The sequence below is a fragment of the Lissotriton vulgaris genome, chromosome 7 (genome assembly GCF_964263255.1).
Source record: "Lissotriton vulgaris chromosome 7, aLisVul1.2, whole genome shotgun sequence".
NCBI lineage: Eukaryota > Metazoa > Chordata > Amphibia > Caudata > Salamandridae > Lissotriton > Lissotriton vulgaris.
The window spans coordinates 1,428,586,334-1,428,613,848 of NC_141695.1; the positions used below are offsets into that span (position 1 = coordinate 1,428,586,334).

Below are 27,515 nucleotides of genomic sequence, written 5' to 3' on the forward strand. Positions count from 1 at the left end.
TGGCTCGTCTATCTTCATTGAGACTCCCGTCGTACCATGGATTGGAGATTTTAGCGGAGACTCTTTTTAGCTGCATAGGAGCAGCCTCATTGATGATTGAGGTCATGGCGTTGAGATAGTGGTCAGTCAGGGATTGTACATCTGTAGCCCCGTGGGCGGGAGTAGGATGTCGCGTCTGTTCGGGGGTAAGGAGACTGGGTCGAGTTTTTTCAGGTCTCTTTTCCAGACTTTAGGTCTGGATGGTTGAACCGGGTTGAGTTTGACTTTTTCATTGATGTGGGATGTGACAATATGATGGTCTGACCAGTCACAGGGTTGAATAGACTCAAGTTGAGCAGCGTCCTCTTTGGCGATGATAAGGTCGAGGATAGAACCTTTCTCGTGGGTCGGGCTGTTGCATAATTGTGTGAGATCCAGGGCGCTGAGGAAGCTTTTGAGACTATTTACCACTGCATCATTGAGATCGTTCCAATGGAGGTTGAAGTCACCAAGGTATATTTGGGTGAGCTGTCGTCCTGCGTTGGTTGAAATCAAGTCCATCATTTGTTGGGCGAAGATGAGGTGGTCTCTGGGAGGGTGGTAAATGCCATGAAGAGAGCATATCGGTTTGCCATCACTGATGATATCGAGGCAGATGTATTCATAGCAAGTTGGAGAGGGTAGGGAAGGCGCGGAGACTTTCAGAACAGAAAGGTTGTTCCTGTATATGCATGCGATTCCGCCGCCTATCTTGCCAGACCTGTCAAGCCTAATAATGTGGTAGTTGGGGGGGAACCAGAATGTCCATTATAGGTGTAGAAGATTCGGTTAGCCAGGTTTCAGTTAGGAAGATTAGGTCAAGGTCCAATCTTAGGATGAGATCAGCGATGGCGGAGGAGTGTTTAGAAGCCGATCTGCAGTTTAGGAGAGTGCATTTGAGACGGGGTGTGTCGGGAGAGGAAGAGGGAACTAGAGAGAGGGGGACTTTTCTAAGGTTATTCGGGACGGATATTCTGTTTAGAGTGGAGGGTCTATGTGGATTTGAGAGTAATGTGGGAATGGGGTGGTGCGAGGTCGAGGTGGTTGTGAGGCTTAGGGGTGCAGGGTCGTAGGAGCGGAGGAGGGAGAGAGTGTCGAGATCTGAAAGAGGGTTGCATGTGCGACGGGGGCGGTTGTTGCGATTGTGGGCAGGGATCGCGGTCCAGTGAGAACGGCGGGTGCGGTTGTTGCGATTGTGGGCATGGATCGCGGTCCTGTGTGAGGGACGTAGCTTAGGCTCGTCGTCAGGACGGGAGGAGAGCAAGTTGAGAGGGGGGGTGGTGGTGAGTGAGGAGAGTCTAGGGGGTGTGGTGAGTAGCTCTTTTATGGTGTGCATGTCTTCTTTGATGGTGTGAATTTCTTCTTTGAGTTGTAGGAGGGAGGCCATAATCTTGTCCAGCGTGGGATAAGTGTTTGTGCTGGGGGTGGAAGTCATGGGTGGGTGGCTGACCTGGGACTTATCGTGCGGATGGGGTGGAGGGTTGGTGTTCGTGCAGGGCTCCGTGATGTCATCGTACGGGTTGGTGTTAGGGAGGAGGGGGGGTAAGGGGGCGATGAGAGTGGATGGAGTACGGAGGAGGTTGGTGGCGTAGAGGAGGAAATTCGTGGTAGGCGGAGAGAGTGGGGTGGAAGTGGAGTGTATGATGGTGGTGATGGGGGAGCCTGAAGGGTAGTGAGGGCTGAGAGTGGGGGGGAGCTAGGGTTGGAGATGGTCCTGTCATTGGGAGGGGGAGTTAAGATAGTAGAGGTGATGTGGTCTGCGTGGTTAGTTAGCGTGTGGGAGTGGGGGCTGAGAGAAGGGGGGGGACAGAGTGTGGGAATTGTCGCTATGTGTGTCGTTCTGGGGTTGAGCTAGGTTAGGGGGGTTGTGGGCAGGGTCTGTGATATCAGGGGGGAGAGGAGGAGTGGGAGTGTTATGGATGGGGGTCCCCGGGACGGAGGTGTGGGGGCGGCTGGTGTAAGATGGGGAGCTAATTGTGTCTGTGATCGCGGAGTGTGGGTTGGTTACAGCTGGTGGGTGATCGACTGGTGTGGTGGGGGAAGTGGTGATGTGCATGTCGTTCTGGTGCTGAGCTAGGTTAGAAGCGTTGTCGGTGGGGGCTGTGAAGTCCGGGGTGATGTTACTGGAGGGGATGTGAGTGGAAGTCCGATGGTTGGAGAGGTTCTCTTTGAAAGTGGGGAACAGGTTGTCTAGTAGTTCCAAGTTCCTGTCTGTGGATTGAATTAGGACAATCCCGTTATTGTAGATCGTAATGGTGGTTCTGCCTAGGAAGAGTTGGGATGGTGTGATGGAGAGGGTTAAGCCATGCGCGGATTTCCTGGTGGTGGAGACAGTGAGTAGGGTGAGGAACGTTTTTCTCCATTGAGCTCTGCGAGAGGTGTGGAAGATGATATCGATGTTCAGGGATCCATTGACCGGAGAGAAGTAGGTGTCAACAAAGGGGGTTTCAGGGTGGGACCTCAGGAAGTTGTGTTTAAAGCGTTTAGCGGCTTTTTTGGTGAGTGCGGGTGGGTAGTTGATTTTATATGTGTGCTTGCCGATGGGCTCCATGTTGAGATGGCGGTATAGGTGGGTGTGGGGTTAAAAGTGGGTGTGGGGGGGTGGACAATAGTGATACACATGTGCAAAGAACAATGCAGTCAGTAAGTTACATGGTACACACTTGACAATAGTGAGTAGCAAAAATAGCCAACATGTAGAGGTAGCAATGTGCAAAGAACAATGCAGTCAGTAAGTTACATGGTACACACTTACACACTTGACAATAGTGAGTAGCAAAAATAGCCAACATATAAAGGTAGCAATCTGTGCAAAGCAAAATGCAGGCAGTAGGTTGCGTGGTACCCGTGAGACACTAGTGAGTGACAAGATAACCAAAACATAGAGGTAGCATTGTGTGCAAACCAAAAATAGACAGTCAGAATGGGTGCATACAGGAATAAAACTAGGAATGGGAGCAGGTTACATAAATGTAACGGGTTCTATGTGAGCAATTAGTAGGTGCATTACAGGTGTAAAAAGTGAAGTCGGTGTCGGTAGCAAACGTGTACAGAGTATAATGTAGTTATAGCACTGAAATACCTGAATCAAAAGTGACAATAGTAATTAGTCCAAAAAAAGAGTGGTCAAAAATCGATGAGGTACATGGATCAGTAACAAGATAGAGCTGCAGCATAAGTTATATGTTGTATAACATAGTGAGTAGTCAGTAATAAATAAGGTACATGAGTCCGTAGCCAAAATACTGAGTAGTCAAATAGTGTCAAATAGTAGTCAAATAGTGAGTAATCAATAACAAATGAGGTACATGAGTCAATAGCCAAAATACAGTTGCAACCAAAAATTTTATGAGGCCAGAAGTGCCCCTAATGAGCAGCCAAAATATATGAGGTAGCAATCGGTGCATACAGGTGAAGAAAAAGTGGAATGTGCAAGAAACAATTAGGAATATAGACATATAAGACCACTGTAAAAGGCAGACACCCTATCTTCGTCTGGCTTGTAAACATGTGATGTAAATATATGGGGTTACATCGGTGCATTACAGGTGAGGAAGGAGTGAGATGTGCAGGATCCAGATAGGAATATAATGCCCCTGTAGATAAAATACCACTGTAAACATATAATATAATAACATAGTATAGTAACATATAATACCACTGTAGAAAGGCAGACACTCAGTCCTGAGGAATGACTAGTCCATGATGGTCGTAAATAAAATACCACTGTAAGCATATAATATCATAACATATAGTATAGTAACATATAATACCACTGTAGAAAGGCAGACACTCAGTCCTGAGGAATTACTAGTCCATGGTGGTCGCCCAGGATAGACAGTCAACACTTAATCACACGAGTGTTTAAATACTCAATGTAAGTAAAAATGTACAGTATACAGGTAGAGGCATAGTACTGCAAAATTAGGCAGGCATTTAATCACACGACGGTTTGAAAAAAGAGCTATGTAAAGTGCGCTGTCTAGAAAGGCCAGGTCTTAGGGAATGACCAGATAGTGAGAATGACTAGTCCATGATGGCCGCCAAAGAAAGAGAGGAACCAGTCTAAAATGGCCGTCCAATAGGGAAGATGGAGACGGTAGTCCTCTGTCTGTTGTGGTGGTTTGAGAACAGGGAAGTACAGTTCAGTTTCTATTTGAGTCGGCTCTGTTCCTGGGAGGGAGTTTTATCTCTGTACTGGAGGACTTGTGTGGGGGAGTTAGGTTGAGGAGCCTCGTGAGCACCCGAGGTAAAGGAGTGAGCACCCGAGGTAAAGGAGGGGATGCAAAGCGGTGGTGCAAACCCTAAGCAAACACAAAAATTCTCAGTACAATTTTAAGATGGTCTAAGCATTGGCATAGGCAATAGGTCTCGCCTTTGGGACCTTATAAGTGTTTAACGAAATGCAACAGTTGATGTTGTTGCACCAAGGATATTTATTTGTGCTGCAATAAATACTTATAAGGTTCCAAAGGGAAGACTATGCTTGTAGGCACGGTTTGTTGGCCAGTGGGCAGTCAGTGAGCAAGCTCAAACCATTCGGGGGTCTCTGCAAGAAAAACAGTAAAATAATGGGGCAAAATTGTGCATTTGCAGCCCTTTATGTCAGCGAAACGAACTAATTTAGGAACATCTGCTACTCATAAGTTGCTTTGTGCAAGCTCACTCATCAGTTAAGTCATGGAAATTTCCCAACCCTCACAACAAAACTCACTCAGACTGCCCTCAGAATTGACTTGCACAAATAATACTGCATTTGCTCCTCGGTGCACGTGTGCCATTTTAACAGTTTGCTCTCTCATATGGGACAGCTTTCATTTTGGCACTGGACTAAGAACAAACCAGTTGTTCCGAATTCCCAAGACAGGATCAAGGTGGACTTACATCACAGCAATGCACCAACAAGATTAACAAAAGAAAAGGCAGCAAGGACCAAGGTCAACTTACCCACCACAGACACATGGGATCACCAGCGGGCCAGCTGCAACACTGCTAATCCAGGCAGGCACGCATATAACAGTTAAAAAGTCTCCGGTCAGGCACAGTCACATAATGGAAAATCCTGCTCCCTAATAACCAGCATGCAGCAAAAATAAAAGCTACCAGATCTCTCTGATCTGGACACAACCGTAATCATTCCCAAAACGTACTCCTGGCATTCAGAAATAGGCACTGACAAATAAATATACTCTAGTTTTAATGTGACATTGGGGGTCTACCCTGTGGATTCTAGCAGCACAGCTGAGGCTGTGTTCCCTGCAATTAATTGCGCCATCTTTTTACGGAAACAACATCTACGATCATGTCGCTGAAGCTCACTCCCCCCCTCCCACAACCTAATAACTCTGGGCCTAAACTTACTTTTTGGGGGCGAAACTGGGGCTGTGGTAATTAGCGGTCACACAATCAGTGAACAATCCACACCTTAGAGGTGATGAGTGACACTTACTTGCAAGCAAAATCAAGCAATGAAGGTGAAGGAAACATACAAATATTCACAAATTACAGCATAGTAAATTCACCACACAATGTTCTAATGCAACTTGCATATATCTGTTTAGATGGTTTGTGGGTAAAACAGATATACAAAACAAAGTCAGACAAATGTTGCAAATTAGATACTCGATGTTAATAAGATTTCGAACACTGCCTTTGGAGACTGTCTTCTCTGCAATCTTGCTTTTTTTCCTGTCATCTTTGGTTACCCCTGTCCTATTCCCCACTACTTGCAAGTACTTCCCACATTATCAGTTTTACAGTTGTGACAGCATAATGGCTAGAAAGCACAATGCAGTCTGTCGTTACTACAAGAGAATTGTTGCTTCTAGGAACAAAATCCTCTCTATACAATCTCCAAAATAAATACTAACTGATTTACAGAGGAAACTGAGGAGCTGCCTTGGAACGATTTTTCTGCAAATCACGGTGGTAAAATCACCCTTAGAAATAACATTTTAATATTGGGGTGGTTGCAGTACTTATTCTGGGTCTAGGCTTCCAAATCACACAACAGAAGTGCTTAACTAAGTCATCACATGCCCCCACTGTTACAATAGGGGGGCAGTCACTCTGCTCCTAAAAGGGGGCCTGAAGAGTAACTAAATGGAATTGTACAGCTCTGTGTCTGATAGAGGAATAAGCAACGCAGGGAAGGGAGACGCTGAAAAATATTTAAACAGGCAATGCGAGAAGAGCAAATAAGGCCAACATTAAGTGTGTGCGTGGTACACTGTGCATGATAAGCTCTGCAAGACCACGCACAAGCTGATACAAAGCCTAATCACAGTAAAATTCTATGCAAATAAGGGCAGCCTAATACATAACACTGCGTTTGAACACATCAAAAAGAGAATTAAAAAAACTGATTATGGGTACAAATTAAAAGAGCAGTAACAGCGAGTCCTGGAGCGAACGGATATCATGCCTGTGTGTCACCCAACCCAGCACCGTCGAAAAAACGCCACAGCCAACTATACGTGCAGACACTTTCTTAGTCAAAGTCCGAGGCAGTGATCTGGCAAGAAGCTATGGCGCCACAAAATTAATTAAAGAGCTTTGCATTTTTGAAGATCGAAGGATATTGTAAGTCAAAATGTTACTGAACCTACGTTTTTTGGGGGACAGAAACTGTTTAACTCGTGTGGTGTAATTAGTCAAGTAAGCTACTGAGGATTCCAGATTCTTTGCACTTTCACCCAAAATCTAAGCTTGTGCACTTTAATGAAAAAGTCAGATGCCTCAATCCTCTCTGTAGAACTCCTCTAGTTTCTGCTTCGCGGGGAGAGGCATAGAGAGGATTTCATATTCTATTTCTTACTCCAGGGGGTGAATCTTCCGTTTAACAGTTTGAAATGCCTCCTTTCTAACCACCCTTGCTCCAGCCCCATCCTCGGGAGTCTGGCTGCTATCAGTCAGAGACCAGACAGAGCAATTACAGATCTCTGCTTCTGGATGGTATCATTGGGCACCCGAAGTGATAGTCAAAGAATGCACTAGGGCATTCTCAATTCGGGTCGAGGTCCTAAAACTCGTCAGTGACTACTGCATTTTGATACACCTGAAGTTGAAAAATAAGCATGTTTCATAGAAGGCTAGGAGACTCCCTTCTCTTGACCTGACCTGGAAAATGTGCAATTGGATATTCAAATTAAACGGCCCACAAGAGGTTTCTGCACATAAGGCCTGCAGCAAAACAATGTATAAAAACCGACTCACCTCCAAATCGCCCTGCACGCTGTCCCGAATCCCGGCTCCACCGAAGAGAGCGTGGGTGGAGGAGTGCTGCGTCACTGCTTCACTTTAAGCTGCACAGTTTCTGGGGCAGGCCAGGGCCGTCATTGGTAGCGCTTTCGCGTGCTACAAGATTGACGGCCCTGGGACCCACAGAAACAATAGGCAGTGCACCATACCACCACCACTAAGTTAGGTGGTGCGTGCATGCTGCCCCCTAGAGCCCTCACCGCGCACCGCGTGCACTTGATACTAGAATGCCGTTGTTGCTGCCATTGTAATGCTGCCCCCTAGAGCCTTCACCTGCTACTGCAGTGCCAGATAAGCACTCGCTAGGCCGGTCAAGTAGGCCTTGAAACTGACTCGCCCTTCAGGAAATTCACTCGCATTTGGAAGCGGGCGAGTACATTTTGCGACCCCTGTACATACATATACATATACACACACACATATACACACATACATACACACACACACACAACATCATCTACCTTTCTGTCAAAATTGGTGAAATTACTTCCAGCAGTTCGGGCTGTAGATTTGACAACGCATTCCTATGGGAATTACCATTACAAACGCACCCTTATTTCGTACCTCTACTTCTTGGTCCTCACTACACAGATCACTCCCAAACTTTCCATGACACACAGAACCTACTTTGATATTTTGGGGGGAAATTTCATGACATAGACCAATCAACATTGTACAAAGTGTGCTACATAAAATCAGTTTCTTTAACCCCTTCGATGCTCATGACGGAACGGTTCCGTCATGAGCGTCGGTTGGCCTGTGCTCATGACGGAACCGTTCCGTCATGAGCCCGTTGGCTCATTAGAACGTTCAGCACAGCGCAGGAATCTGCGCCGCGCTGATGTGGTTAAGAGACGCCTAAATCATTAATAAATATTAATCCTCCTTAGTCTTCAAATAAGGGAAATAACACTGCACTCTTTAAGTAAGCTAAGCAATAAATAATTTTAAAATGTATGGAAATGCAATTATAGTGAAGGAACCAACAACCGTAATTACTGCAACATATGAGAACATCTTGACATAGCTTCCTCCTACAGCACGTAATTACAGTACAAGAAAACAACCCCATTAAATTAATCCTATTTGGACTACTTTATGATAAAGAAAAAACACAGAAGAGAAAAAAAAACATGCACGTAGGGAACTTGTTCGTGCAACTTTCAAAGCCACGTTTTCTTGAGCAACTTTAAAATGGATGCCAATAAAAACGAGCAAAAGCCTAGCAAATTACATATGCGGCCTAGTTATGGTACTTAAGCATACTCGAACACATTATTTTCTAATTATTAACAATGCTCTAAACTTCTAGAGTGTTAGAAATGTGAGGTTGATGCGTTGCTATCTTCCACAAGTCTTCGTCAGTAATGAAGAGGTGACAGTGAGACATGTATCCTTTACCTGCATTTTAAGCAAAGGGAGGCTAAAGGGTAAATTTACCCGTTCACTTCCATGTCAAATGTACCCCCACACAGACCAACCTCAAAACACACCTTTTCATAGGGGAATACTATATACCAATAACTCTGCGTTACACCTCCTCCTCTTGGTGGAATAAACAGCGAGGATACAGTCAAAAAGAAACCAGTGCCTCAATTGCAAATTACCTTTCAGGAAAACGAAGAAAAACGCTAGAATGAAGGCCAGCCCAGCCACAAGTATCAAGCAACAGAACACTGACCGCAGTCTCGCTGGCCACCTCTTTCCATGGGCGGGTGCGGCGGCAGGCTGGGGGAACTCATTGGCGGCTAATTGGTCCTCTCTAAAGGGCGTGGGAGTGGCAAAAACCACATTGGGATCCGAGCTTCGGTGCACCTGTTGCAACATAGAGCCTCCTCCGCTCTCCTCTTCAAGCACCATCCCAGATATCAGGATGCGTCGGTTACCCCCTCGTCTAGTGCTCCTAGTGAGGGCCATGTCTTCCTCAGGCAAGTTGCAAGATCAATCAACTCGAAAACACAGATGTCAAGTTCGAGGCGCGCGCTACTATTTGCCGATATGGGCACACTGCACATGACTATATGCGTCATAGGGATGACCACGTTATGGACAGGCAGAAAACTCAATCCTGTTTAAAGGTCAATGCACTAAATATTATGCCTGACTTCAACATGCCGCCACTGTGCCATTTCTTTTCCGAAAGGTTGCGTGCAACCTTATTTTCTGGCTCCTCCTTTTCCCTTACTGCCCTGGAACTTGAATACGTAATATCCTGTCGCTTCCTATCGGCTGCCGCCGCCTGTTTGTTAGTTCCGCCTCCCACAGCTGCGCGGATGGAGACAGGGAGGCCTGCACACCATGACCAGTTAGTGTGCACACGAGGGGGCTTTGTCGGTGGGCTTGTGTAGTTGAGGCCGTCTGTTTTTTGGGTGGTCATGGCTGGAAGACCAGCCTTCTGCCCCCAGCCTCTGAGGCTGGACACTGACTGCCCCACCGTCATTCCTGCGTCCTTTGACCCACGCCGCTCGCACCAATGAGACTTTCTTATGTTGGGAGGCGCTTGTGTGTGTGTCTCTGTGTATGCGCATGCGTGTGTGGTGTTGGAGCATCCGAGGCAGGAGATGGGCACGGCGCCGTGCACACCCACGAGGTCAAATCTGCGCAATCTGCGCTCGTGCCACTCTTGTGTCTTCATTCCCAAAAACAGCTGACAATAGTTGTCGAGCAGACAGCAATCAATGCTTCGCATTGAATGCAGGTCGAGCTCGACCTAAAAAGGTATTCAGCTAACACAGTGGTCTGCCTGTCAAAGTACCTCACCACCACATATCATTTTATTTTGCATTTTGTTCGCGAGCTACTGCCACATTTTCGTTTCATTGTAGCACTTAAAATGTCCAGAGCAGTTACAGGCATGCCTATCATGTTTGTGTATAACCAATGTGGGAAAAGTGGAAATTGTTGCTTGAGGTCAGAAATATGGTCTAGTGATGTTGTTAGTAACGTGTCTCTGCTGGTAAGCATGCCAGTGGTTATAGAGTATATGCAAGGTGATATCGCTGCATGCAGCATTTATTCAGTGGGCGAGATTGGGCAGCCCATCCTGCATGCATGGATTGATCAATCATCTGAGTCAGAGACCAGGATAGTATTGGTTTTTATTGAAACTTTGCCAGGACATCAGGAGTGTATTAGGGTATGGCTGTTTGGAGGGCTTTAGTGGACAGATCATTGTGTGTTTCACCTGTTTGTTCATGTTATCTTGAAGGAGGATCACTCATGAGTTTGAAGTATTAAAACACAAGTTTTTATAGTATCCCGGGGTAAGGTGGTTTTGTAAATTCCTTATCTAGACAGAGGCAGCATTATTGGAGATACTCGGAAGCAGCCGGCATGGATCAGAGGTAGGGGCGGAACGGGGTTTGAGGATCCGGAGGAAGCAAGTATTAAAAAATATAACAACAAGCATTTACAATACAATGGTCTCGGCTTTGTTAAAGTTAGAGCTATTGGCATCGCAAATGGCATTCTTTTTATTTAAACAGAAATAAATGGTATTGTGTTTACAATGGCAATAGGTGAGCATTAGAGAGTATTAGCGGACACAGAGCCACATACACACACACAGAGCCACACACACAGAGCCACACACACACACCTACACACACAGCCACACACACACACACAGCCCCCCCACACGCACAGCCCCCCACACACACAGACCGAGCCACACACACAGACTCACACACACACAGCCACACAGACAGAGCACACACAGAGCCACACACACAGACAGAGCCACACACACACACAGACAGAGCCACACACACAGACAGAGCCACGCACAGAGCCACACACACAGAGCCACACACACACACAGCTCTCTGCCCAGTAACGCCCTAGGGAACAGAGGCACGAAAAACCGGATCACAAGCAGGGAACAGAGGCACACAAAACTGGATCACAAGCAGGGAACAGAGGCACAAGCAGGGAACAGAGGCACGAAACCTGGATCACAAGCAGGGAACAGAGGCACGAACAGGGAATTAAAGTCCAGTACAGATTTGAGTTGCGTTTGAATCTTTTAAAGAATTAAGAGCGGAAAAAAAAGCTGGTGATTTGTGTCTGTAGGAATCGAACATAGCGCCATCTATCTGCGTGTTACCCTAACACTATTTTTAAACTGTTCAACAGTCTCGACAGAAAAAAATCTTAGAAAGACAGACAGGATAACCTGCTAAGAATAAACAACCCACCAGCGAAATCATCTGGCGCGGTTCAGAATCTGGGAAAGAAAAGGTGTGAAAAAGAATCGCGCCCCCTTTCCTGTACCACATAAATACGTTAAATTGGCAAACTGGAAAAAAACAGTCTCCTTTGCAAAGTTTGTTTCTTAGTGTCCAGAAAAGTCATTGATCCAAGAAGAGATGGAGCAAGAAAAAACATACGCGCTGCCTTCTCGGTTAACGTGCAAATCCATCTCAGTCTTTATTATTACTTTGTATTTCCCTGCCTAGTTTCCAGGTTTAGAGGGGCGATTGCCAGTCCTCCTACGCCCTCTGGCCACTGCTCTAGGAGGAGCAGTCATTCTCGGGAGAGTGGACCCAGCTCCCTTCTTCCACGGGGCAGTCCTTGCCATTAGAACTCTCCCAAGTTTTGGTCTGGACTCCTTCAAGGAAACATTGTCTTTTAAAAACGCAAGTACTAAAGGAAACATAGCACTGCTTCTTTTCTGGTGGGCCCCAGACACCTGCCCGCAAAGTGCCGCCCTCGCCCCCTCTCCAGCCCGTGTCAGGGAGCCGGCAGGGGTGCAGGGCGGGCGGCTGGCTCTTCTCGCCATTCCCGCTGTTGAAGGCAGAACGAAGTCCCTTTGGAAACACAAAGGTGGGTCGTGCGGGTGTGTAGTGTCGCCCCCTGTCCCCGGGTGGGTTCCTGGCTGGTGTGCGCGCAGCTGTGCCCTGTCCCGCCGGCCGCTCAGTAGGTAAACACCAGGTTGGAGATGCTAGACTCCAGCCAGTCCCCGGAGATCATCTCGCTCACCTCGGGCATGCAGTAGTCGGGGAACTCTAAGTGCGAGCCGGCGCCCGCCTCCAGGCTAAAGTCCAGGTCCCGGTCGAGCGCTGAGGAGCCCAGGCACATGCTCTCGAAGCCCGGGCTCGGGTTCAGCTCCAGCAGCTAGTCTTCCAGCTCCTTGTCAGACGAGGATGACTAGTAGTGCGAGGAGGCGGTCGACAAGCAGGAGGCTGTGGAGAAGGAGGTGGAAGGCGCCGGGGACGGGGCGTGGAGGCTGCTGTCACCGCTGCTGCTGGTGTAACTGTGCGGCAAACCCGGCGAGGCGGATCCACCATCCTCGTCGTGCAGTGGCGGCGGGTACTCTTCGAGGCTGAGGGGGTCACCGGGATCGGTGGGGCTGCAAGGGCCGGCCGGCACGGCCATGGGCGAAGACTAGGTGAGCCCACTGCTGAAGACGTAGAGCCCCTGGAGGAGGTGCAAGACTTGTACAGAGAATGGGGATCCAGGCACAGCGGCTCGGGGTACGACCTGCCCGGCTTGGCGTGGTGAGGCTTGCCGGCGCTCTTGAAAGAGCCGTTGCTGCTGCTCTTCTTCACGGCAGGCTTGAGGCTGTTACTCCCGCCAGCACTGCACAGCTTCTCCCCCGGCTTGGCGGCGAGGTTGGCAGCCTTGACCTTCTTCCGTGGACGGTACTTGTAGTATGGGTAGTTGGCCATGTGCTTGAGACGCAGCCGCTTGGCCTCACGGATGAAGGGGATCTTGTCGGCGTCCTTGAGCCCCGCCGCTTGGAGATCTCGGCATTGTGCATGTCCGGGACTTACCCTCGGTAGCTCCGGCAGGAAAGTGGACCCCGCCATAACACCAACCAACTTTCTCCGCGGCGAAGCAGAAATGCCTCGGAGAAAGCCCCGTCATTTTCGGATTCGGGGGCGTGGTTTTCATTCTCTCCTCTTCCCATTGGCTGGAATGTAAAAAAGAAAGAAAGTAAAAAACACACCCCGAATCCAGTCTTCAACGGAGTGACGCCCCTCTCCTCCCCTCCCTTGCTCTGTGAGCAGAGCAGCCCAGACACAGCTGCTAGAAGTAGGACAAAATAAAATGATAATAGCGCAAGTTATTATAATTTTATTTTCTCTTAATTTCACTGCTAAAATGCAGTGGGGCTTTGCTCCTCCGCCATAGCTGAGGAGCTGCCACTGGAGATACTGGAAAGCAGTACTAAACAATGGGCTCAAGTATTGTGTTAACAAAAACGAAAACCTCTCCCTGACCATTAGTTCATACATAGGCAACACGTCCTAGAAAAGACACCACAACATTGTCCCACAAACAAACTGTTTTATTTTTTTTAATGTATCAGAAAGTCTCATTTTTTAAAATGTATAAGTAAAATTCATTTATATAAATATTTGTGCTGTACAAAGTTCAATTTAAAGAAACCCCAAAGCAAAAAACAATATTCCACCACAAACTTCAATCATACCATACATAACCCAACTGTACATGACCTACATTATACATAACACACTAACTAACGAGAAGACCATTATCCTACATAAAATTAGTTTCAAGACTGAAAACAGCGTAGACGGGCGTTTCAGAATGGAACCTTTGCCAACAGTTCCTTCGTCAGGGCACAGTTGATACAATTCACTTTGTAGTTAAATTTTCATTAGTAGATAATGAGCAATTTATACAGCGTGGTGTAAGGAGCTTTGCATCCTATCACATTTGTGTGTAGATACACAATTAAATAGGTGCAACAATAAGGTACTCAATCGCCAAGATGGTCTAGGTGTCTAGTTAACATCCGTCGGGGAGAGAGATCTGTCGGTCAGTAGCATCGCAGTCCCGGGGTATTGACGCTATGTAGCGGGGTTGCAACCAGACAGATGGCTTCTGGATAAACAACGGGCAGTCCTTAGAATTCCACAGACGTGATAATAGGTAAGTCTAAGATCATAGGGATATGTAGGAAAATGGTGTGGAATACACAATGCCGAAATCAGGTTCGGTCAACACTATGGAAATCTTAGACTCTTCATGGGCGAGACTTAAGTGGTTTCCTGGGCCGCAGAATAAGGGGGTCTCTGCCTCCATCGGGGTCAGTCAAACAGAAACAGGAAGCACACACTGGCTCCCAGTCAGCCAATCAAAACGCTGCCTTAGCAGTGTTGTGATTGGTCTGAGCACTGCGGTTTGGCCCTCCGGCACAGACTGGGAGCCTGGGCTTGTTCTTCATGCAGACTGTAATGCAGCCTCTCTGGCGAACAAGTGAAGGGCTCATGACTCATTGTGCACTTCGGAGAGTGCTACCACTCCTCCCTTGCCTTGTTGTGTGAGCAGAGCATCCCAGAAACAGCTGCCAGAAGTAGAACAAAATAAAAAGAAATAGCGCAAATTATTATTTTATTTTTGCTTAATTTCACTGCTAAAAAGCAGTTGGGCTTTGGTCCTCCACCATAGATGAGGAACTGCCACTGGAGATACTGGAAAACAGTACTAAACAATGGGCTCAAGTATTGTGTTACCAGAGTTTAAAGTTTTGAAGATGCAAAACCACTTAGGTTTGCACCCACTTGAATTTTGTTTAGGATGAATTCTTGTGCGTCTAGGTCCCTTTCATTGGTGTATTCCCGACGAGACTACAAGTGTGGCTGTGAGTTGGACCCTCTGGGGAAACCTAGGTAAAGGAATATCCATTTTAGGAATCTGACAGATTTGTGGAGCATTTCATTATGACATTTGTTAGGGGCTCTCGGAGTAAGATCTGCATGTCGACTGATTCCTAGAGTTTTTACTATGTTTGTTGGTGGGTAATAGTTGGGGTACGGGCAAGTGAGTAGGGGTCTGCTGATTTATAATACAAAAAGCATCTCAGAAAGGAGAAACCTCAGGATTGTTCTCAGTCTCCATGCTGTTCCCTAAGGAAGAGCTGTTCTTAGTCATCAGTTTAAAATTCGGAAATTGAAAAAGATGAGAGCAGAGCTCCATGCACCAACGCCCAACCCTGCAGAGGTTCGGGGCTTCTGGCTGGAATGCCAAGCTTGCTCAGGACGTCTCCTGTTTCCTCTGGGTCCTCAAAACCTTTAATTGTCGCATCTCCATTGGCTACAGCCCAGAGTCTAAAAGTTGAAGCCTGCCAGGTTCTCCGGCGCAGATACAGACCCTGTTCTCTAAGCTAAATACAGTGTTACCCTTGAACACTTTAAACTACAAAGTAAAGGAACATTTTGATGCCAATCCCTTGGTGATTCACATCCCTAGTGCTCAAATATTCGCCTGGTTGGAAGAATTGTTTCGTGACAACTCCAGTGTCTATCAAGTACCTGTAGATGATTATTGCCCTGCTGAAGTTTACCAAGGAGGCTAATAACCTCTATCCCCCCTATAATACAGATGATGGGGTATTTCCTGATTTACAGAAATAATTTGCCAGGACACTTCCCATGAAAGGAACTTCCTTTACCTCTCTAACCCTCATTCACTGTAGTCTCTTCAGTCACCACTGAGGTATAATTAGTAGTAAATGCTTTAAAATCAACCCTGCCTATTATGAAGTTAATGTCTAATATTGTACAACTTGTAACTGTCCTCATCAGAGGAGCAATTGCTATCACTTTATGAGGCTCTTTAAAAACCAGACTACCTAGAACTGCCGAAATGACCTACAAAGGAAACCAAATGCCTTGCCCATGGCACCTCCAGGTAGTCGAAAAACAGTTGGAAAGGTATTAAGTATTCACCTCTAGTAGGCTTGCTGTCCAGTCTGCAAGTCCCTTCTGTTTCCTGGATTAGTATGTCCATGCACTGTCGAAATTGGCAAAATGTACAGTAATCAGTCTACCTGACCAGACGAAAAAGCCATTTATCAAATTGGTGAACAACTAGTTGGATTCCCCAAACAGATCATAAACCAATAAATATGAAGCAGGGACCACACCAGGGCCCTACTCCTGGAGAGGGAGGGGAAGAACTTGAGCCACCGGGCCAAGGGATACACACTTCCCTACTATAATCAAAACTTACAACAAAAAGGTATTTCCCGCCCTGAATACAGGGCTTTCTTTTACAACCAAGTACCCTGTCGGATATCACAGATCAGGAAAGTATTCCAGTCCTTTTGTTAGACCCTCACCCACTCTAGTAGTAGCATGCTTCATCACCGGTTCTCATCCTGGTCCCTAAAATACAGGATGGGGTCGCCCTATTCCAGGAGCACTTAGGATATTTTCGTGACCGAGATACCTAAATATAAAAGTACCTTAATCCCTTCCCTGCTCATGACGGAACCACGCCGTCATGAGCCACGGGTAGCGTGTGATCATGACGGTGTGGTTCCATCATGCTGCAGCCGCTCCGCCCACGCGGCACTGATTCTCCACCTGTGCGGGCAAATTAGTGAGTGGGCGGAATCGTGACAGAACCACGCCGTCATGAGCACAGCTCGCCCGTGGCTCATGATGGCGTGGTTCCGTCACGAGCATGGCGGCGCGCGCTACCCCCCTTCCCCCGCAGCGCTGTGGCGGAATTACCGCCACTGCCAAGGGGTTAAACCAACCTCCGTTTTCCTTTATTAATGGTTGTTTGAGTGTAGTTAAAAAAAATCTTGGTTGGGGATAAGGATGTTATAGTCCTCTGACCCTAATAAATCGCCTCAAAACAGATCCTCATTTGCAACTGGACTCTACAGAAACCATATTTGCTTGGCTATAATTCTAAACTGTCACTGGATGTGTTCTGCTGCTTCTCTGGAGAAATCAACACAAACTTCATGGAAATATGCTTTAGTGGTGAGAAGCTATTTATGTATTAGGCCTTCTCTTCCACCTCCCAGCAGCACTTCAAGAACAATACAAATATGTCTCACACTTGGCTCCTAAGTTAGATAGTACATCCAAAAGTACAAAACATTTCATAGCTATTCCAGGGTTATGTAACTCTGACAGAGTTAATTTCTCAGCCAATTTGGATGTCCCTACTAATATGCAGCTCCTTTTGTGGATGTGAAGAACACCACCACCAGCAGCAGAACCACTCTCTGCCATCCTCTGCCCACTCCACTGCCTTAAACCTGTATGACCTTCCTTGCTATGCCTGCCTTACACATTCATCTTCAGGTTGTGATGGCTGGGATGGTCTCCCACTTTTAAACCAGTTTGAAGGTTATGAATCATACCCTTCCCTTCCTTTCTTCTAGACCACCCTCCTTCCACCGGAACATAATGTCAGGCTTACGCCTTGATTCTAATGCAGAAGTCCTCACCCTGCTGAGCAAAGGGGCCTTAGAGGCTGTCCTTCTGAAAGAAAGGTGCATACAATTTAACTCCCTTTATTTCTTCTTTCCCAAGAAGCACACAGGTCTAGGACCCATTCTGAACCTCCACTTTGTGAATTGTTGGTTTTGCAGGACAGGTTCAAGATGATGTCCCTGAGCCAAGTCTAGCTGGCCCTGAATACAGGGAATTGGTTGGTGGTTATTTGAATAATGCTTCTTATTCAAAATGTACATGGAATCTCATTAATTATTTTCTTTTTCCTTTCTACGAGGTGAAATATACAAGACCATCCTCTTTTGTAGTCCTATTTCAGTGTCATTTTCCAGCTCTTCTTTGTTAGTGTGAATGTTAAAAAGAAGCATGGCAACCCATGCACACATTTTATTATTTGCTGAGAAACAAGTTGGCGTGGATTCTAGGCCCAGCACTTGCACCACTCACTGTATTCGTTTTGTACAAAACATGACCACTAATTTTGCATGAACAGAAACCATTTTAGGATACAACGAGGCCTTTGTGTATAACCGTAAAAAAGGTATACAGACACTTGCAACTCGGATCACAAGTGCCGATCTCTGTCAGTTCATCGGAATCTCTAAGGAGTTCCATCTACACTGATGAATGGAAACATCTTGTATATGTGATGTCAACCCGTCAGTTCTCCGCTGGAACAGGCTACTGTTATTTATTTTTTTTCTCCTCATTTGCCTTTTTGCTGCCCATAACTCAACTTGACCACCCTGGGCTTTCCACCTCATTTGCTGGTGATAGAGAGAAGGGAGGGTCCAACAGTGCTCCCATCCATAGAAACTCCTATCCAGGACAAGCCTGGTAAAGTTAAAGGGGTCCACTTCCACAGCGCGTCTGGCCCGACCCTACATCTCCTTGATACCAAGAAGGCTCTTACCAACCGAGGCGAGCTAAGGCTTAATCATTGGATTTATGCTTTATCAAAACCACCAAACAAGACCAAAAACAACACTCCCCCCGCCCCATTCTCACCCAAAACAAGTAAAAAAAAGAGTCCAAAATGTATATCTCTTTTTCGTCTGATCCGAAATATCAAGTTGCGCTGAGTATCTCATGGCATGCAGCCAATCTGCCATTAAAACTTTATAAATAAATAGGTGCAACCGGAGAGACCCACAGTTTACAAATCTCTCTTCGTGCCAAAAGTACAGAATAAAAAATAAGCTTGGCAGCGTTGTCCGTGTCCTTACCTTGTAAGTCGAGTATTCCAGATATTACTGACTCAAGGCTTCCCTTTATCTGTAACCCAAGAGCTTTCGACAGACAGCTACTCACTTCCTCCCAGAACGGTTGAATCTTCGGGCATCGCATGAACATATGTAATCATCTTCATTAAGACTGTTGCATTTGGGGCATGCCACCATACCCCCTGGACCACATTTTGAGAGTCTTTGTGGAGACTAATACGCCCTGTGCAACGTGAAGAAATGATTCCTTCTTAAATTCACAGGCTTAACTATTTTATAAAGCATAGTCATTGTTACTTGCATTTGGTCTTCTGTCGCGATCCTTGGCAAGCTGTTCCTCCACAAGGTCTCGGGTAACTTGAATGGGCCGTCCTCCATTTCCAACATCAGCCAATACCTAAGTGATATTTCTTTCTAACACAACATTAGAAAACAATGTATTCTCAAACTCGTTGTACAGACCAATTTGACTACCTGATCCTGCCGACCAGCTCTGAATCTGTAAGTACTTAAATCTGGAGAAACAACGCCCCCATATCTCCTCACACTGCCCCCAACAGATAAGCTTTCCATCCGGGAATAAATCCTTCCACCTCTGCAGGCCCATCTCCTTTAGTTGTTGAGCCAACCAATCCCTGGACCAAAGTGGAGATCCCGGCGAATCCCAAATGATGGCCATTTGATTTTAATAAGGAATCTTCAAAAGTCTCCTAATTCTGAACCAAGTCTCTGCTATGTCCCTTAAAACCTTTAACCTGGCCTCTTTAAAAATTTTCGGATCTGCGAACTTGTACATAAAACCTTTTTCATTACATTTTTGTTTCCTGAGCATGGCTTCAAACATTTTACCAATCACCGTATTAGTCGGGATTTCCAACAGCATCCTACTGTTTTTCAATAAGAAAGCCCATGAATAATATTGTAAGTCCGGAACTGCTAAGCCTCCTTTAACAAGTCTTCACCTAAGCTTCTTCCAGGATAGGCGCTGACCCTTTGATGCCCACAAAAAAGTACTAATCTCACTTTGCAACCTTGCAAACCAACCCCTCTTAAACATCAGGAGAATTGTTTCAAATAAAAAAGTTAACTTAGGCAACAGCATCATTTTAACCAAGTTTGTCCGACCAAATATTGTGAGTGGCAAATGCAAACACCCTCGTAAGCTGGCAATTATCTCATTTTTGATCTTAATAATAATAGTGAGGTCTGCAGTATTCTGCGTGATCCTTACTCCTAGATACCTCATCTCTTTCTTACATATAGTACCCTCAGTGTTCATATTCCAGGACATAATTTCTGTTTTGGAAGACTCTAGAGGTACTGCAAGGGCCTTCCACCGGGTGTCCTCTGAAATGTTGGTATCTGCACTTTCCACATACCCTTGTCAACTGTCTGGCAGTCTAGATGAGGATCTGGACGTGCTACATAGGTGGCTAGTTGACAGATTTGAGGAGTTAGCTCCTATGGCTATCTCTAGAAAATCCTGCAGCCGTGCCTCTGCCCCGTGGTTCACTCCTTTTCTCGGTGAGCTGCGCCGAGAGTGTAAAAAAGCCGAAAGGGCCTGGCACCGCATGTATGATCCCAGTGATAAAAATAAATATAGGGAACTTACTAAGCTCTGTCACCGCCATATTATGGCTGGGAATAAAGCCTACTTTGATAAAAGAATAGAGGATGCGGCGAATAAGAGCAAAGAAATATTCTGCATCGTAAAAGACTTCATTTCCCCCACCTCGATCTTGCCATCCCACTCCCATACGGAAGCATGGGTCCGTCAACTTGCAATCTTTTTCACCTCAAAAATCAAAGCTATTCAAAATACTTTTTCCCTTTCGAGTTTAGTATCTGCAACTGAGGTCAGGCCTTCTCGGTCCCCATCCCTGGTAGTGGACGGCCCCTCTCTTTCTGAGTTTCCATCTCTGTCCCTCCCTGCCTCTTTGGACCTTCTCACCCAGCTCAAGTCTGGCTCCCTGCAGGATCCTTGTGCCGCAAAATGCCTTGGAAGAGTAGCACCTGCCTTAAGTTCCTTGCTCAACCCGGTGCTTAACATGTCCTTAAGCACGGGAGTGGGTCCCCAGGCATGGAAGCATGCCTTGATCCTGCCGCTTGTCAAGAAGCCCAATTTGGACCCTTTAATCCATGCTAACTACAGGCCAATCTCCAATCTCCGGCTCTGGCAAAGGTGGTGGAGAAGCATGTTCACATCACCCTCTCTAATTTCATTGAGAGTAATGATATTCTTCACGACACTGTCAGGTTTTCGCACCAACATGAGTATGGAGACCGCTCTTCTTGAAGTTACCGATGCCATCCGGGAAGTTCTAGATACTGGAGGAAAGGCCATATTAGTTATGCTGGATTTGTCGGCGGCCTTCGACACCGTCACCCATGACGGTCTCCTTTTAAAACTCTGGGAGATCGGATTGCGTGGAGCAGTGTTGAAGTGGTTTGAGTCATTCTTGGCCGGCCGCCGACAAACGGTCTGGGCGCCACCTTTCCCCGCCGACATGCCGCCACTGGAGGTGGGAGTGCCTCAGGGTTCCATCCTGAGCCCCACCCTTTTTAACATCTATATGGCCCCTCTGGCGGCAGTGGCGGAGTCGTTTGGTGCCCAGATCGTATCCTACGCTGATGACACCCAGCTCCTTTTTACCTGCACCAAGGGCTCTGACTTTGACGGTATGCTGATCAGAGACTGTTTGGGAGCGGTCTTTGACTGGTTTAAACAGCATAGTCTGAAATGCAACTCCAATAAATCGGAATTGCTTTTGTTTGGTTGCTCTCCTGATCCGAGGTGGAAGGCCTGGTTGCCGCCCGACATGTACCCTCCGGCAGACGCCTCTTCCAAGGCGAAGAATCTCGGTTTCCAGATTGATGATGGCCTTTCCTTCGGGCCTCAGATTCGCAAGCTCACAGGGAAATGCTTTGGCGTTTTGAAAATGGTAAGGAAATTCCTCCCGATTCTGTCCCTGGAGCATAGAAAGACTACTGTACAGGCCTTGATAGGCTCACGCCTAGATTATGCGAATGTACTCTACTTGGGATTGCCAAAATTCCTTCCGTGCGCCTTCAGCTGGTGCAGAACTTAAAATGCTTCACTGGTTCCCTGTCGCAAGACTCATTACTTTTAAAGCTCTGACTCTTGCCTTTAAGGCGCTTCATCTCGCAGGGGCCAGATACATCAGGAGGCGCTTAGCCTTTTATCAGCCCTCAAGATCTCTGAGATCGTCGTCCCTGGCCCTGGCTTCTGTTCCTTCCATCAGACTGGCCGCTCTTTTCGATACTTGGCACCTCGATGTTGGAACTCCCTGCCCGTCTCCCTTAGGAAAATCAGCAATCTACTGGTTTTCAGGAAGGAGCTGAAGACTTGGCTTTTTACCCAGTAATTTTCTGCTGCCCTGCATCTGCCCTGGATTTCTCTCTCTCTGGTCTTTGCTAAAGCGCCGGGACACTCCTTGGAGTAGCCGTGCGCTATAAAAGAGCCGCACTAACATAACATAACATAACATTTTGTCTTTGTTAATATCGTATCCTGAAACAGACCCAAACTTTTTAGTTAAAACTAAAAGAGATCAAAGATTTTTGTAAATTAGGAGTATATATGATTGTCGTCCGCATATAAACTAATCTTTCTGGACCAGCCTTCAAACTCAAAAGGTTAAATGTCCTCATCGGACCTTATCTTACACGCAAGAGGCTCTATATATAAATCAAATAAAAGTGGTGACAGCGGACACCCTTGTCTTGTGCCTCGCGTAATCAACACTGGCTGAGTTAGTGTCCCGTTCACCAATACCCTGGAGGTAGGGGTTTGATATATTGTCGAAAGAGCTTTACTAAAATGTACTCCCAAATTAAGATGTTTTACCAATGCCTGCAAGTAGGCCCAATTTACACGATCAAACGCCTTGGTGGCATCTAACGCGATAACCGCCAAGGGAAAATCGTGAGCAGGTGCCATATCTATAGCACCAATGAGGGAGAAGGTTCGCTCTTTCAAATATCTCCCCCTGATGAATCCTTTCTGATCTTCATGGACTATTTGTGGAATAACAACTTTCAGCCTATTTGCCATTATTTTAGCAAAAAAACGTATAATCGGTGTTAAGCAATGAAATAGGCCTATATGATTCCACAGACTTGGGGGATTTTCCTGGCTTTAATATTAGTGAGATGTTAGCCTCATTCCAAGAAGGAGGCAGGGATGCAGCACCCAAAAATATCCAGTTAAATAGTTGGCAAATAAATGGAGATATTATCCCGGCTAGTAATTTATAAACTTCGGCAGGAAGACCATCCGGTCCAGACGCCTTAGCTCTCTTCCCCTCACTAATGACCCTCTCAACCTCAGACTCCGTAATCTCCTGATTCAACTCCTCATTCCGTTCATCAGATATAGGGTCTAACAATGACACCCAAGTTTGGACCTCCTTTTCATCGACTACCAAGTCCTCCTTATAAACTTTACCAAAATAATCAAAAAATGCATCAGCTATCCCTTTGTTGTCTGTAATCATCAGACCCGTCTCCTCAGACTTGACCTCTTTAATTAGATTTCGAACCTGATCATTCTTCGTTTTCCAGGCCAATAGTTTACTACATCCCTCTCCATATTCAAAATGGGCCAACAGACTCGACTCCCACTTCTCCTTAACTCTATCCCTCAGTATTCCCACTAATTCTGCCTTTAATTCTGTAAGATCTTGAAGGGACTTCTCAATGGAGCTACAACTACTAATTTTTGTCATAGCCACCTCTAAATTACATATCCTCTCCTCGAGGGCTGTTATCCTTCCATAATAGAATCTCCTTTTTTTTGCCGTCAAAGCTCCCAATCTCCCCCGTAAAAATGCTTTATAAGTGTCCCAAACAATCTCTATCCTGGCTGATCCTGGATTCTTTTTAAAAAATAGTTTAGTCTCCTCCTTCAGAACCTCCACCGCTTCAGAGTCTGCGAGTATTGTGCGATCTAATCTCCAGACTGAACCCGAAGTGCCTTCCCCTGTTGTCAGATGGAGTATTCTAGCTGAATGATCCGACAAATTAGCTCCTACAACCCATTTATTATTATATTTTCTATTATGAGATGTAAATCCTAACTGCTGACTGAACCTATGTCTACAAATATTACATAGACCAAACTGGGGGATGAGTAACCTGACTCTATTGGACATTTTAGGGTTAACCGCTGCTCTACTTCCTTCAGGGTGATCTAATCTATGATCCAATACTGTATTGAAATCACCCGCCATGATGATCTGTCCCGGAAAGTTTAATAATTCTCTAGCCACATCATCTAGAGAATCTATATCGTCCTGATTCGGGCCATAATAACCCGCCAGAATAAAAACCCCGCCACAAACCTTTAATTTAACAATCAACCATCTACCTCCTACACTGGCCGCTTTCCCTTCCAGTGAAATATTTAAACCATGCTTAATCAGCACAGCGACTCCTTTCGTCACATCTGTCTGAGGCGAATAAATGGCATGGGCCACCCATCTCTGAGCCAAAAACAACTTCTTACTCTCTTCCCCTGTTAAATGCGTCTCTTGTAATATTATTATCCGGGCCTTAGAATCCTTCAAATAACTCAAAATCAAGTCCCTTCTTCTTTTCACACGCATTCCATTTACATTCCAAGATAGTATTCTCAACTCTTGAGACCTAGCCCCACTAATCCCAGACATCAAAATCGACTTTTCTCACTCCCATCCATCCACTAACAACAAAAAAGCTCTTGAGGAATTTTCCAAATTTTTTAACCCCGTGCCAATTCCCACCCCCACCCAAAGAGCGACCTAAACCCCACCCCCCTCCCTGGAAAACTCATCCGAATTACCCATGGCTATTAAGCCCTATGGGTGCTTTTAGACGGGCGGTAATGCTGAGAAAAACGTACACCTTCACAAATAGTTAATGTACACGTATGAATTTTTTTAAACAAAATATGGAAGCAAAAGCATTACCTAATTATACCTCACCAGGTTGACGTTGTTCCAAAAAGTTATCAACCTCCTCCACGAATCGGAAAGAGTGCATTTTATTATTCAACATAACTTTTAGCATCGCTGGGAATTTCAATTGGACCGAAGCCCCCAATTTCCTCAACGACTCAATCCTTTTGCCAAGCTCCCATTGTCTGTTGGCAGTTGCTGGCGATAGATCAGACCTGACCTCCACCTTTACACCAGCTACTTCAATTGTCTTTTTCTTAAGGGCACTAGCTAGGATCTTTTCTTTTAGAGTATATGACATAAAGTTAACCAAAATTCTCCTAGGTTTAGCCCGATTCGGGTTCAGCCTGAAGGGATCACGATGTACTCGCTGAATATCCCTCGCTATGTCCTCCTCTGTCTCCTCTTACTGTAACCCGGTCTTTAGTAGCTGCACTACATAATTCTTTATATCTGTTCCTTCTTTGCCTTCCGGGAGTTTCAAAATTTTCAAATTATTCCTTCTCTGCATGTTTTCCAACCTTTCCACCCTTTTCTCATAATCCCTCTCTTTAATCTTGACTTTCTCTAATTCCTTTCGGTTATCCGTCACTTCCTGCCTGAGATCCTTAAAGTCTAACTCTAATGCCACTGTACGGCTATTTAGCTCCTCCATCTTTTTCTCTAACAAACCGCAAGCCGCCCTAATACTTTCCTGGTTTAGCTCAGAAATCTCAAATCTTTTATGCATGTCAGAGTTTAATTTTTTAAGCAAAGAAATAACAGACCCATCAGTACCCTCTTGCTCCGTTTCTGTCGCTATCAGCGGGACCCCCTGAACTAATTGCATTCCCTCTGCATCCCGTATGCTTGGACTATCTCTGGAGAGAATACTAAGCCCAGGAGCATTTACTTCTGCTGTGTTATAGTTACGTTCCCCCCATCCTGAGACTTTGGAGCTTTGACCACATCCTCCATCTCCAATGATAGAACTTGAAAAGGGTTTGGACTTAGACTCAGTTGATTGGTCTATCTATCTATGTCAGAAACCTCTCCCAGAGCGTTCCCAGTAGCGACCAAGGTGGATTCCCCGTCTAAGTTATACTGTCTGGTTTCTTGAGATGCCAATGTGCCCTCTGATTTAGTAATAGCTCCCCCCTTCAAAATCAAAGTCTTTGGTAGAACCTTGAAAATGACTTAAGTGAGGGGGTTACCTTAATCCTTTGCTCTAAAGGCGCTTTCTTTCCCAAATTCTTACTGATTTTACTATTGTTAATGTTATAGCTTGTCTTGACAGTGAGCCTGCTCTTCGCCTTGATCTCAGGCAGCTCTTTGTTTTTGGGGGCACTAATCTGATTTAATAAAGCCTTCTGTGACTCCCTACCTGCGCTCCTTAACGCGTACCTAGAAGTCCCACTTACTCCTCTTGGTACCCCAATTTCCAAACCCACATTAGACTCCCCAGCGCAGTTCACCACAACTGTTTTATCACAGAGCTGAGGCCCCTTAAATCCAGAAGTAGAAAGGTTTTGAGTTTTTTTTTTTATGCAGGAATACGGAAAAGGTGCCTTTAACACTGCTGACGGAGAAGACTGATCATTTGTTCCGACCTGTCTAGCGTCTTGCCTACCAGCCTGCCCGTCAGTCCCCCGTCCTCTACCTCAAAAACAATTTCTAGCTGCCGTCCGGCGACTTTTACCGAGCCCCAAAGCTGCTCTGTTCCAACTTAGCTCAGCTTGTATTGCCGGCTCCGGATCCAGCTCCAGGTCCGCCTCCTCCTGTAACGCCAAGCCGCGATCCGCTAAGCCCGCCATGCACCATACACTGGAAGTTAGCTGGCTGGTTCCCGAACTCCCAAAGTGAACACACCAAAGGTCGTGACGGATAAAAGGTTTTAAGCAAAGAAATACTACGTTTGAATCCAATCCGGCTCTCGGCTGCCTCTCGCCTGCCTCAAAATGCCATACAGTACTGTATCAGAGCCTAACACGCCGCCCGTCACGAAAGCACCCGCAGCCTGCAACTAGCCGGCCGCCATGTTTTCCCCAGGCTACTGTTATTTCGCACACCCTCTTAGATTGCTGCTGTTCCCATTTGAACAATATGGCAATGGGAGCCTATCAGTCCGTGGTGGAACAACATCTGTACATAAATGTGCTGGAGCTGCTATGAATCCATTACTCCTTTCCATCTCATGAAGTGCAATTCCGAATCTGCCAGAAAACACCACCACCACCATTCATTTTATCAACAGAGCAAGCGTTGTGGGGTCGTTATCCAAGTATTGATGATGGGGAGATTCGCCTGTGTCGGTGGCCTGCAGCAATGAGGGATTTTCCTGGGCATTGATCATCTTGCAGATTCTTTTGAGGTGAGAGTTGAATCTCTCAGCCTTTTCACTCGCTGGAGGACCATGAATGAAAACTACACCCAAAGTGAGCTGCTCTTTGTCATGTATGAGTTTTGATAATTGAATCTCTTTGGCAAGAGTTGATATGGATAGTCTCTTCAATTTTGTGCCATACACTTACCTCTATAAGGTTCTCTGGGGATGCATTCAGGTCAATTGTGTCTTGGGATCCGCTGTTGTGTTTCCTTCAATTCTGCTTGTGTCAGTAGTCCTGCAAATGGTGCTAAGGATTGAGCACATTGAATCCTAATCCCCCACGATGGCCAAAAAGAAGCTGGTATGCTAATCTGTTGGCCCTCAGCCCCAACTTCTCCTCCCCCACACAGAGTGGATCTGCGTTCGTAGCAGACTATCCGTTCCTCCATCCTAATCCTTAAATGCTAGAGTCACTTTGTCTGCCTGGTGAAGTTTTTGACTTCAACATGGCTGGTAAGAAATCTGC

At 46.1% G+C, this 27,515-nt stretch overlaps 1 protein-coding gene and 1 pseudogene across 11 annotated transcripts in view; one reads left to right on the plus strand and one right to left on the minus strand.

The window, feature by feature from the left end:
• The window catches only part of LPIN3 (lipin 3), a 428,785-nt gene that overhangs the window by 230,340 nt on the left and 170,930 nt on the right, over window positions 1-27,515 (plus strand). The window lies entirely within an intron of this gene.
• On the minus strand, window positions 12,193-23,475 carry LOC147705768 (transcription factor SOX-4-like; annotated as a pseudogene).